The following is a 14248-nucleotide window of genomic DNA, read 5'->3' as shown; positions in this document are numbered from 1 at the left end:
AGAGGCAGACTTAAGAACACACTCTACAAAAATCAGGACATAATGACCTCACCAGCAACCCCACAAACCAATGGACACTTCAATTCACTAGATATACAAGAAAACGACCTCAAAACTATGTTTCTCCAGCTATTAGAGGCCCATAAAGAGGAAATGAACAAAGCCCTCAAAGAAATAGCCAAAGAAATTGAGTCAAACCAAGAGGAAACAAATGGAGCTTTCAGAGAAATGACCACGAAAATTGAGGGAAACAAAGAAGAAATAAACAAAGCTCTCAAAGAAATGTCCACACAAATGAAGGTAAATAAAGAAGAAACAAATAAAGCTCTCATAGAAATACAGGCAATTATACCCAAAGAAGTAGAGGCACAAATAGTGCTACATAGAGAGGAAACGGAAAAAATAATAGAAGCTGTCATTGAAAAGCAGGAGTCCACATTCAAACAGATGAAGGAAATGGTGCAAGACATGAAAACAGAATTAGAATCAATAAAGAAAACACAAATAGAGAAAAACCAGGAGCTGGAGAACATAGAGAAAAGATCAGGAACTACAAAGGTAAGCATCACCAACAGAATACAAGAGATGGAAGAAAGAATCTCAGGAGCCGAAGATACACTTGCGGAAATTGACAAGTCTCTCAAAGAAAAAATAAAATCAGAAAAGTTCCAAACACAAAACATCCAAGAAATTAAGGACACCATGAAATACAAAACCTAAGAATAATAGGAGTAGAAGAAATAGAAGACATCAGGCTCAAAGGTCCAGAAAATATTTTCAAGAAAATTATAGAAGAAAATTTTCCCAACTAAAAGAAAGAGATCTCCATAAACACACGAGAGGCCTACAGAACACCAAGTAGACCAGACCAGAAAAGAAATTCTTCATGTCACATCATAGTCAAAACACTGAACCTACAGAACAAAGAAAAAATTCTAAAAGCAGCAAGGGAAAAAGGCCAACTAACATATGAAGGTAGACCTATCAAAATCACACCAGATTTCTCAATAGAAAGTATGAAAGCCAGAAGGGCCTGGACAGAAATCATACAGTCCTTAAGGGACCACAGATTCCAACCCAGACTACTATACCCAGCAAAACTTTCAATCAACATGGACGGAGAATTCAAAATATTCCATGACAAAACCAAATTTAAACAATATCTACATAGTAACCCAGCTTTACAGAAGTTACTAGAAGGGAAACTCCAAACCAAAGAAAACAACTACATCTAAGGAAACAGAGGAAATAGATAACTACACACACACAAAAAAAAAAAAAGAATACAAGCAATGAAACTCAGTGACACCACCAACCCTAGTTCAAAAATAAGCAACAATTGTTGGTCATTAGTATCTATCAACATCAATGGATTCAACTCCCCAATAAAAAGACACAGACTAACAGAATGGTTGCAGAAACAGGATCCAACATTCTGTTGCATCCAAGAAACACACCTATACAACAAAGATAAACACTACCTCAGAGTAAAGGGCTGGAAAAATGTTTTTCAAGCAAATGGTTCCAGAAATCAAGCTGGAGTAGCCATCCTAATATCTAATAAAATAGACTTTCAACCCAAGTTAATCAAAAAACATAAGGAGGGCCACTATATCCTCATCAAAGGAAAATTCCACCAAGAGGACATCACAGTCTTGAATATCTATGCCCTAGATACAATAGCACCTACATTTGTAAATAAAACAATATTAAAGCTTAAATCACACATTGATCCTAATACCTTAATAGAGGGAGACTTCAACACTCCACTCTCACCAAGGGACAGATCAATTAGACAGAAAATAAATAGGGAAATAAAAACATTTACAGAGTCCCTAAATCAAATGGATCTAGTAGACGTCTACAGATCTTTTCATCGAAACTCAAAAAATTATACCTTTTTTTCAGCACCGCATGGAACCTTCTCCAAAATAGAGCATATAGTTCGTCATAAAGCAAGCCTCAACAGATACAAAAGATTGAAATAATCCCTTGTATTCTATCTGACCACCATGGACTTAAGCTGGATCTCAACAACAACAGAAATAACAAAAAGCCAACACGCACATGGAAACTGAACAACTTGCTACTCAATGACAGCTAGATTAAGGAAGAAATAAAGAAAGAAATTAAAGACTTTCTAGAATTCAATGAAAATGAAGGCACAACACACCCAAATTTATGGGACATGTTAAAAGCAGTGCTCAGAGGAAAATTTATAGCACTAAGTGCCTTCAAGAAGAAATTTGTAACATCACATACAAGCACCTTAATGGCCAAACTGAAAACCCTAGAAAAAAAAAAAAGAAGCAGATACACTCAAGAGGAGCAGACAGCTGGAAATAATCAAACTCAGGGCTGAAATCAATCAATTAGAAACAAATAAAACTATTCAAAGAATCAATGAAACAAAAAGCTGGTTCTTTGAGAAAATTAACAAGATAGACAAACCCTTAGCCAAACTAACTAAAGAGCAGAAAGAATCTATCCAAATCAGCAAAATCAGAAATGAAAAGGGTAACATAACTACAGAAACTAAGGAAATTCAAACAATTATAAGGTCATACTACAAAAGCCTATATGCCACAAAATTTGAAAACCTAAAAGAAATGGACAATTTTCTTGATAGATTCTATCTTCCATCTCTAAGTCAAGATCAGGTAGAAAGACTGAATAGCCGTATATCCCCCAAGGAAATTGAAGCAGTCATTAACAGTCTCCCCTCCAAAAAAAAAGCCCTGGGCCAGATGGCTTCAGCGCTGAATTCTACCAGACCTTCAAAGAAGTGCTCACACCAATTCTCCTCAAACTATTCCACAAAATAGAAACAGAAGGTACATTACCAAACTCATTCTATGAAGCGACAGTTACCCTGATACCTAAACCACACAAAGACCCAACAAAAAAAGAAAACTTCAGACCTATCTCTCTTATGAATATTGATGCAAAAATACTCAATAAAATACTTGCAAACCGAATCCAAGAACACATCAAAGATATCATCCACCAGGACCAAGTAGGCTTCATCCCAGGCATGCAAGGGTGCTACAACATACGGAAATCCATCAATGTAATCCACCACATAAACAAACTGAAGGAGAAAAACCACATGATCATCTCCTTAGATGCCCAGAAGCATTTGACAAAGTCCAACACCCATTCATGTTTAAAGTCTTGGAGAGATCAGGGATACAAGGCACATATCTAAACATAGTAAAGGCAATATACAGCAAACCTACAGTCAACATCAAACTCACTGGAGAGAAACTTAAATCAATCCCACTGAAATCAGGGACAAGACAAGGCTGCCCACTCTCTCCCTACCTCTTCAACATAGTACTTGAAGTCCTACCCAGAGCAATAAGACAACTAAAGAAGATTAAGGGGATACAAATCGGAAAGGAAGAGGTCAAAATGTCACTATTGGCAGATGATATGATAGTATATATGAGCGACCCCAAAAATTCAACCAGAGAACTCCTCCACCTGGTAAACACCTTAAGCAAATTGGCAGGATACAAAATCAACTCAAAAAAATCAGAAGCCCTCCCGTATACCAAAGACAAAAGGGATGAGAAAGAAATTAGGGAAACAACACCCTTCACAATAGCCACTAATAACATAAAGTACCTTGGGGTGACACTAACCAAGCAAGTGAAAGACCTATTTGAGAAAAACTTCAAGTCTCTGAAGAAAGAAATTGAAGAAGATATCAGAAAATGGGAAGATCTCCTGTGCTCATGGATTGGTGGATTAACATTGTGAAAATGGCTATCCTGCCAAAAGCAATCTACAGATTCAATGCAATTCCTATCAAAATACCAACTCAATTCTTTACAGACATTGAAAAAAAGATTCTCAGCTTCATATGGAGAAACAAAAAACCCAGAATCTCCAAAACAATCCTGTGCAAAAAGAGATCATCTGGAGGTATCTCCATCCCCGATCTCAAGCTGTACTACAGAGCAATAGTAATAAAAACTGCATGGAATTGGCATAAAAACAAAAAGGAGGATCAATGAAACCGAATAGAAAACCCAGAAATAAACCCATACACCTATGAATACTCAATTTTTGACAAAGCAGCCAAATCCATTCAATGGAAAAAAGACAGCATCTTCAACAAATAGTGCTGGTCCAACTGGATGTCTACATGCAGAAAAATGAAAATAAATCCATATTTATCACCCTGCACAAAACTAAAGTCCAAGTGGATCAAAGACCTCATCATAAAACCAAATGCTCTAAATCTGTTAGAAAAAAAAGTGGGGAACAGCCTAGAACTCTTTGGCACAGGAGACAACTTCCTGAACAGAACACCAACACCACAGGCTCTAAGAGCAACAATCAATAAATGGGACCTCATGAAACTGAAAAGCTTCTGAAAAGCAAAAGACACTGTCATCAAAACAAAACGACTGCCTACAGATTGGGAAAGAATCTTCACCAAACCTTTATCTGACAGAGGATTAATATCCAGTATATACAAAGAACTAAAGAAGCTCAAAATCAGCAAACCAAGTAATCGAATTAAAAAAGTGGGGAACAGAGCTAAACAGAGAAATCTCTGTAGAGGAATATCAAATGGCAGAGAAACACTTAAAGAAATGCTCAACCTCATTAGCCATCAGGAAAATGCATATCAAAATGACCCTGAGATTTCATCTCACACCCATCAGAATGGCCAAGATGAAAAACTCAAGTGACAACACATGCTGGAGAGGTTGTGGAAAAAAGGGAACCCTCCTCCACTGCTGGTGGGAATGTAAACTGGTTCAACAACTTTGGAAATCTATCTGGTGCTTTCTCAGACAATTAGGAATAGTGCTTCCTCAAGACCCAGCTATAGCACTGCTAGGTATATACCCAAACTTTGCTCAAGTACACAAAAGGGATACTTGCTCAACCATGTTTATAGCAGCTCTATTTGTAATAGCCAGAACCTTGAAACAACTCAGATGTCCATCAACGGAGGAATGTGTACAGAAATTTTGGTATTTTTACACAATGGAATACTACTCAGCAATCAAAAAGGAGGAAATCATGAAATTTACAGGCAAATGGTGGGATCTAGAAAAGATCATTCTGAGTGAAATATCCCAGAAGGAGAAAAACAAACACGGTATATACTCGCTTATATAGACCTATACGATATGATAAACATAATGAAATCTATACACATAAAAAAGATAATCAAGAGAGAGGACATGGGGTAAGATGATCAATCCTCATTTAGAAAGACAGATGGGATGTGCAGTGAACGTATGACAGGAGTCTGCTGAAGGCATCTGAAAGACTCTACCTAGCAGTGTTTTCAAGTAGATACAAAGACTCATGACCAAAACTTTGGCAGAGTACAGGGAATCATATGAAAGAAGGGGAGTTAGTATGATGTGGAAAAGATAGGAGCTCCACAAGGACCAAATATATCTGGGCACAGGGTCTTTTCTGAGACTGACATTCAACCAAGGACCATGTATGGATATAACCTAGAACCTCTGCTCGGATGTAGCCTGTGGTAGCTCAGTACCAATTGGTTTCCCATAGTAAGGAGAACAAGGACTATTTCTAACAGGAACTCAATGGCTGGCTCTTTGACCTCTCAACAGGAGGAGCAGTCTTGTTAGGTCACAGAGGAGGACTTTGCAGCCAGTCCTGAAGATACCTGATAAAACAGGATCAGATGAATGGGGAGGAGGTCACCCCCTATCAGTGGACTCTGGAAGGGGCAGGGTGGAGAGCAGGGAGGGAGGGTGGGAGTGGGAGGTAATAAGGGTGCGGGATTCAGCTGGGATACAGAGTTAATAAAATGTAACTGATAAGAAAACATAAAAATTAAAAAAAAAGACTGATACTCCAAGCAAGGACCATGTATGGAGATAACCTAGAACCTCTGCACAGATGTAGCCCAAGGCAGTTCATTTTCCCAGTGGGTTTTCTAGTAATGGGAACAGGGACTGTCTCTGACATGAATTCAGTGGTCATCTCTCCCTGATGGGAGAGCAGCTTTACCAGGCCACAGAGAAAAACAATGCAGCCAGTCCTGATGAGACCTGATAAGTTAGGGTCAGATGGAAGGGGAGGAGGACCTCCCCTACCAATCGACTAGGGGAGGGGCATGGAAGGAGACACCTGGAGGGAGGGTGGGACTGGCAGGGGATGAGGGAGGGATACAAAGTGAATAAACTAATTTATTTCAAAATAAATAAATAAATAAATAAATAAATAAATAAATAAATAAATAAATAATCCAAGTTGTGTCAAAACTAAAACTTTAGTGTGTTTTAGTTTTAAAGCCAACCATAATAGCAACACTCATTCTAAAGGGAAAATGTTCTTCAGCATTCTACTGCATGTAACTGCCATGGATTTGTTTTGTTTTTAAAGTCTTTTTCCCCCTTAAAAAGATCACCTTCACCAACTGCTCTGCTCTTCAGTTTTCTAAGATCCATCCCCACCTATCAAATATATACTCATATCTCCCTTAGTGTGTGATCATCCACTGGAGCATGGTAAGTTTACCAAAATTTTATTCATTAATCACACTGCTTTAGAAGTTGTAAACAGAAGATATTCTGGGAAATACTTATAAAATGTAGGCGATATTCAAGTACACCTTTTTTTATGATTTTAACTCTCTCTTTAAATAAGACAATTGGGGAGGGAATCAAGCTTGAAACACTGTAGCACATATTTTGGCAAGAGAGCAATCAAAATCTAATGTACAAGTTATTTTATCCAAATTAAAAAGCATTAAAGAATAAACCATAATATTGGGGGAGGGAAAACATAGCAAACACAAGATATAGTATGTCTAAACATCTTGAAATTATAATTTATGGGTAAAACTTGAAAATAATGCTGTTCTACCTAGAAATTAAGTGCACCTTTTCTCCTGTTTCTCCCAAATAGAATCAGAGTTTACGATTTCATCACACCTCAAAGCTTTTCTCTCAGTACAAAGCAACCACTAAACATGCACACAAAAACTAATTTTTTTTTATGAATTTACCTGAAGTACCAGAATGGCTTAATGGTTAAGGTGTTGGACTTAAGATCCAATGGATTTATATCTGCATGGGTTTGAACCCCACTTTTGGTAAATATACTTTTAGGGCTGGAGACATAGCTCAGAGGTTAAGAGTACTGGTTGCTCTTCCAAAGGTCCTAAGTTCAATTCCCAGTAACCATATGGCGGCTCATTACCATCTATAATGAGATCTAGTGCCCTCTTCTGGTGTACAGGCTGAACAATACATATAATAAATAAAATAAAAATCTTTTTACAATCTTTTTAATATTCATTACAGTTTATTGTATCCTAGCTGTATCTTGCTCCCTCATTCCCTCCCAAACCCACCCTTCTTCCATCATCTCCTCCCTGACCCTTTCCAAGTCCACTGATAGGGGAGGACCTCCTCCCCTTTCATCTGACCCTGGTTTATCAGGTATCTTCAGGACTGGCTACAAAGTCCTCCTCTGTGGCCTAGCAGGGCTGTTCCTCCCTCGGGTGGGGGGGGTGGTCAAAGAGCCCACCATTGATTTCATGTCAGAAATAGTCCCTGTTCCCCTTACTAGGAAACCCACTTGGATACTGAACTACTATGGGCTACATCTGAGCAGAGGTTCTAGGTTATATCCTTACATGGTCCTTGGTTGGAGAAACAGTCTCATAAAAGACCCTGTGCCCAAATATATTTGACCTTGTGGAGTTCCTGTCCTCTCCAGGTCTTACTATCTCCTGGATTTGTTGCTTTTTAACTTCTTTAGTTCTTTATATATTCTGGATATCAGCCCTCTGTCAGTTAAAGGGTTGATGAAGATCCTTTCCCAGTCTGTAGGCTGTTGTTTTGTTCTGACAACAGTATCTTTTGCTTTACAGAAGCGTTTCAGTTTCATGGGGTCTCATTTATTGATTGTTCATCTTAGAGCCTGTGCTGTTGGTGTTCTGTTCAGGAAGTTGTCACCTGTGCCAATGAGTTCCAGGCTCTTCCCCACTTTTTCTTCTGACCGATTTAGTGTGTCTGGTTTTATGTTGAGTTCTTTGATCCACTTGGACTTTAGTTTTGTGCAAGGTGATAAATATGGATCTATTTTCATTTTTCTGCATGTAGACATCCAGTTGGACCAGCACCATTTGTTGAAGATGCTGTCTTTTTTCCATTGAATGGTTTTGCCTTCTTTGCCAAAAATCAAATATCCATACTTGTGTGGGTTTATTTCTGGGTCTTCCATCAGCCCCACTGAGCCACTATTTCCTTGGCTTGTCCAATATGCAATGAGGATGACTCCAAAGACTACAATTCGGGTTGTGTGTACACAAAAGGAAAAACCACAACTCCAAGTTTTAAAACTTATTCTTAAAAAGCATGGGGCAAGCAGGTCATTTTTATTACTCATGAGGAAATTACACTATCATTTAATCATCTTCCTTAGGATGACAAGAATTATCAGTTGCAGATCTAAAGTGATTAGGACTAGAGATACAACTTTTAGAATACTTTATTTCTTAATGGCTGAGGAAGGTCATTACAATTGTTTTCATCTGCAAGCTTCATCACCTAACAATCTACCATTCTCAAGGTTCTTACTTTAAATGGTGTAACATTCTAAAAGTAGCCAATTACTTCAGTATAAGCCATTCAGAGGCCAAAATCTGAAGAATGACCAAAATCAAATCTTTATTTTTTTGTAACTGTATAAATATGATCAAATGTGTCTACCACTAGTTTTTCCAAAGGAAACATGCTATAAATAAGCAAACAACTGCTCACTGTTAAGTATGCATTCCCTGTATGCCTCATTGGGCTTCATTATAGACCATTCACAGTAATAGCTTTTTTAGTTATCAAGTGTAGCATGATGTTAAGCCATTACTTTTCTTGCACATATATGTTTTGCTTCTGGCTGATAATGGAGAAAATTGTGCAGCCTTATACTGTTAGGCTAAGTTGCATCCAGGCTTTTGAATCAGTGTCATCATCTTTGTTGTCAGACTTCACAGTTTCAACTTTTGGTACATTGGCAGTCTTTAAATATCTATCAAAAACCTCAATATCTTCATCTTAATCTTCTTCCTCACCACAAGAAGATTCTTCCTCTGCTTCCTTCAACCATTTAATAAATGGTTCTGCTTTGACACAATGTTTTTGTCAAGTTCTTTTGAGACATATTTCTTAGAGGCCTTTTTTGACCAGCTGATGATGTTCTCTTCTAAAAGGTCTGCATCACAAATCTCCTTCCAGATACATGGAATCTTGGAGAGCAGCTGAATTTGAAGCATTGCCACCACACACTCCTGACCACACACTCCTGCACCTTTTTGTTGTTTTGACAAAACCTTAGGAAATGGCGCCTGTATTTCTTGATTTGCTCTTTTATCTTCTCATTAACAAGAACTTCAGTCAAAACAAGAGGACCCATGGCTTCTACATCCAGTCTTTCTGCCTCAGCCACAATTTCTTTATCAGATAAATCAAAAATACCTTGTTCTTTCTTTTTCTTAGCAAAATCAAACAAGATGTTGACATGCTCTTCTACAGTTCTTTCCAAATCATCGCGTGTCAGAGCTATTGCGTGGTCACTGGTGTACCCTCCCCCGACCATCACCCTCCTCCTCTTCCACAACATGTGGAGGACGAATAATTTCATTTGTGGTGGTGTCTCATCACTGGATTCAGAACCATTTTCCTTGTCCTTGCACTTTCTACTTTTCTTTTTTCCTGTACCACTAACACTATTCTCAGGTGGGTTTTTGAGAATGAATGCACAGAGTTTACAATGCGTGTTAAGCATGTGTCCATACCCACAGGCTTTACAGGAATTGCCTATTGTTTGCTTCTTTGAATTGACCTGCAGATCTGTTTCAGGATTCTCACACTCAAGACAGAGAACCATTTTTTTTAATTTTTTTATTAGTTACACTTTATATTGACTTTGTATCCCCCCATAATCCCTTCCCTCCTCCCCTACTGAACCCACTCTCCCTCCCCTTTCTTCACACATGCCCCTCCCCAAGCCACTGATAGGGGAGGTCCTCCTCTCCTTCCTTCTGATCTTAGTCTATCAGATCTCATCAGGAGTGGCCGCATTGTCATCTTCTGTGGCTGGTAAGGCTGCTCCCCACTCAGGGGGAGGTGATCAAAGAGCAAGCCAATCAGATTATGTCAGAGGCAGTCCCTCTTCCCATTATTATGGAATCCACTTGGACACTAAACTGCCATGGGCTACATCTGTGCAGGGGTTCTAAGTTATCTCCATGCATGGTACTTGGTTGGAGTATGAGTCCCTGGGAAGACCCCTGTGTTCAAATTTCTGGTTCTGTTGCTCTCCCTGTGGAGTTTCTGTCCTCTCCAGATTTTACTATTTCCCACTTCTTACATAAGATTCCATGCACACTGCCCAACAGCTGGCCATAAAGTCTCAGCGTCTGTTTTGATAGTCCGCAGGGCAGAGCCTTTTAGAGGCCCTCTGTGGAAAATTCCCTGCCTGTTTCGTGTTTTCTTCCTCCTCTGATGTCTTTCCTCTTTGCCTTTCGGGATGAAGATTGAGCATTTTAGTCAGGGTCTTCTCTCTTGATTAGTTTCTTTAGACTAGACGTATAGATTTCAGTAGGTTCATCCTATATTACATGTCTATATGAGTGAGTATATACCGTGTGTGTCTTTCTGCTTCTGGGACAGCTCACTCAGGATGATCCTTTTCAGGTCCCACCATTTACCTGCCAATTTCATGATTTCCTTATTTTCCATTGCTGAGTAATATTCCATTGTGTAGATGTACCACAATTTCTGCATCCATTCTTCAGTTGAGGGGCATCTGGACTGTTTCCAGTTCCTGGCTATTACAAATAAAGCTGCTACAAACATGGTTGAGCAAATGTCCTTATTGTGTACTTGAGTGTCTTTTGGATATATGCCTAGGAGTGGTATAGATGGATCTTGAGGAAGCACTATTTCTAATTGTCTGAGAAAGTGCCAGATTGATTTCCAGAGTGATTGTACAAGTTTACATTCCCACCAGCAGTGGAGGAGGGTTCCCCTTTCTCCACAGCCTCTCCAGCATGTGTTGTCACTTGAGTTTTTCATCTTGGCCATTCTGATGGGTGTAAGGTGAAATCTCAGGGTCGTTTTGATTTGCATTTTCCTGATGGCTAATGAGGTTGAGCATTTCTTTAAGTGTTTCTCTGCCATTTGATATTCCTCTACAGAGAGTTCTTTGTTTAGCTTTGTTCCCCATTTTTTAAGTAGATTACTTGGTTTGCTGCTTTACAGCTTCTTTAGTTCTTTATATATACTGGATATTAGCCCTCTGTCAGATAAAGGTTTGGTGAAGATTCTTTCCCAATCTGTAGGCAGTCGTTTTGTTTTGATGACAGTGTCCTTTGTTTTTCAGAAGCTTTTCAGTTTCATAAGGTCCCATTTATTGATTGTTGCTCTTAGAGCCTGTGCTGTTGGTGAGAAACAATTTTTTAACATGTCTTGCAGCTTATTCACTGCATGAGATCCATTGACAATGTAACAGTTATTCTGAACATCAAACTAGGTCTGTGCTCCCAGCTCACAACCAAAATATTTGGTGGGTTACATTGGAGGCTGAGTAAGCACTTTGCAATGTCAACCATATTGACTATAACTGTCTTGATTCCATTTCTTTTGCCCTCAAACTTAGCAATCAAACAGGGTATCTTGTAGTGATAGAACTGATCTGACATGTTGCGCTTGACACTGACAGACATTTTGGCTTATTATTGACTTTATCAATAAGATTAAAAGATCTTTGATTGCAACTCTTTGGGATCTTCTGTCTGGAGTAGAAGGGATGACATAAATGATTGCAAGAGTTCTGGGTCCCTGACATGAAAAAATTTTCACCACTGATGCTGTAAGCTTCTTGGTTGTATGCTGTTTCCCCAATACAGGTACCACTGTATGTGCAACAGCTCTTTGGAATGTTTTCACTCTGACTGCAAGTACACATGTTTTCAAGGGATGCTTATATACTTATCACACAACTGCGAAAGGGACCATTATCAACCTTTGCACTCTCCCATGTAAATTCATTTCAAACTCATTTGCCACTTTTTTATTTTTATTTTCACAGGTTTATAATAAATAACATACATTGGGTTGGAGACCTAGCCCTCTGATTAAGAATGCTTGCTTTGCAATAATGAAGACTGGAGTTTAGGACCCAATGCTCATGTAACAATCTTGGAATCCTATAAATACGTGTAAAGCCAGCTGTGATGGGCAAAAAGCCTAAATGAGTTCTGCAGCTTGTTGGCCTTCATTGAGCCAAGCAAATATGAATCCCACGTTCAGGAAAAGACCTGCTCTAAAGGCATAAGAAGAGAATGATAGAGCAGATAGCTATTATCATGTTGTGACTTTGCTTGTGAACCCAGGATCATGAAACAACACTTAAATGAGCATACACTCACACAAATATACAAATGGCTTTATGAAAGCATATGTTGCTTGAATTTTGTCATATCTTTGGTTTTCTATAAGTAGAAAAATATTGTATGTGTATTTTTACACTGGAGGTAAATATAACTAATTGATGCTTCTCTTGTTTGCCTCTACTATATACAAGATAATAGGTGTGTTACTAACCACTCTGATTCAGAAGTTTTAAACATATACCCAGATTCCTTCCCTCTCCCAAGAACACCAATCCAGTCATCTTCCTATGGCTTCCCAATCCACATTGCTACCAACCAAAAGCTGAGGTAATACCCAATTTATGATGACAATTTAAGTTAATTTCTCCCATCATTTATTTTCTCACATATTTCAGATGCTACTAGGGCCAAGCATGTTATTCAAAGATCACAGTTTTCCAAAAAGTCAAAAGAACATCTAGGAGGAGAATCCTTAAAAGAAAGAGTAGCAGCTGGTCTGGAACAGCCAACATCACTCCCCAAAACAAAGATCCAGTATTGTTCTTTTAGTGTGAAGATAAAAATCTGGGTTTTTGAACTTTCTCTTCCTGAGTTTTTAGATGGTGACAATCTCTCCATATGATGGATTGATAATCTTTATTGTCAACTTTACAGAACCGTCATGGAAGCCAATCTTGGGGTCTATCGGGAAAGGGTTTTCTATAGCAGGTAAATTGAGGTGAGAGGACTCCTGGAAGGACTAGAAATGATACAGAGAGCTGAACACTGGGATTCGCTGCACTTTGCCTCCTGGCTTCTCTGTCAGGCAATGACACCAGTGCCTCCTTCCTCTGCGTCTTTTCAGCCAGGAGAAAAATCTACAACTAACCTGAATAAAGATTTCATGCCTTAAGGAACTGTTTGTCAGGTACTGTGTTCCAAAACTAAAAAAGTAACTAACATATTCCATTTCAAAAACAAAAACCACCTGATGATTTGCAAAATAAACCTCATGGAAACCTGGGCAGTGTTATCTGTACTAAGTGCAGGAGCTGATGCCTCCGTCTCTTCCCCACACTCTGTGGCACTGTATGCATCCGTCTTTCCTGAGCACATCGTGGTTTTGCCAGGCCCATGATAGGCATGCATTGTGATTGTGGCTCAATCCCATGCCCGCTCTATTCACCATGAAGGACTCACAGTCCTTGCACTCTAAAGCCTGCCCCAGCATACACAGGACCCAGGCAGCCAGGATTTGCTGTATCTCTCTCTCTCTCTTCTTTGTTCATATACATACAGGCTGTCCCTGACTTTCAGATTCTCAGCTTCTGAGCAGCCAGCATTTTCATGCATTATACATCGACACTCCACAGTGCCTTTTGTATGCCAACTCCAGACTTTCATACATCAGCCGATCAAGAGCATTCTGCACTAATGTGTGGTGGCACTGTAGGCGCTGCCTGACAGCCAAGAGCTCTGTTTGGGCAGTCATGCCATCTTTGTCTGGAAGAGCAGACTTTATAAAATCATTTGATTTTTTTTTTTTTTGCTCTTTGCCCTTATTATTTTGGCAAACTGAGTAAAAAAATGAACATTGAAAATACTGATAATTGTAGAAAAATCACATGTCTCATAAGCTCCATACAATGAAAGAGGCAATCTCTCAGTGTTCCCATTTGGCATATCTTTAACCCTAACTGTGGTACTTGTAGATTTAAACCCAGTCAACCATGATTCAAGTATAAAGGAAAAAAATAATATTAAAGACTGTATAAAATGTTGGACAAATTGTTGAGGATTATGTGTAAACTGCATGGAATAATCAGAAATTATATCCTATATTTAAGCTTTTGAGGAAACTGG

At 38.8% G+C, this 14248-nt stretch overlaps 1 non-coding gene and 1 pseudogene across 1 annotated transcript; one reads left to right on the top strand and one right to left on the bottom strand.

Annotated features, from left to right (window-relative positions):
- Positions 1-7019: 7019 nt before the first annotated feature.
- On the top strand, positions 7020-7102 carry Trnal-uaa (transfer RNA leucine (anticodon UAA)). Its single transcript has one exon. It is a non-coding gene; the product is annotated as a tRNA-Leu (tRNA).
- A 1831-nt stretch (positions 7103-8933) lies between these two features.
- LOC129674147 (eukaryotic translation initiation factor 5-like) lies at positions 8934-11737 on the bottom strand (annotated as a pseudogene).
- Positions 11738-14248: the final 2511 nt, after the last annotated feature.

This window comes from Psammomys obesus, unplaced genomic scaffold (genome assembly GCF_907164565.1).
Source record: "Psammomys obesus unplaced genomic scaffold, mPsaObe1.curated_primary_1811, whole genome shotgun sequence".
Classification (NCBI taxonomy): domain Eukaryota; kingdom Metazoa; phylum Chordata; class Mammalia; order Rodentia; family Muridae; genus Psammomys; species Psammomys obesus.
Note: the sequence above shows the minus strand (reverse complement) of the source record. Positions and strands in the feature narration are given on the sequence as shown.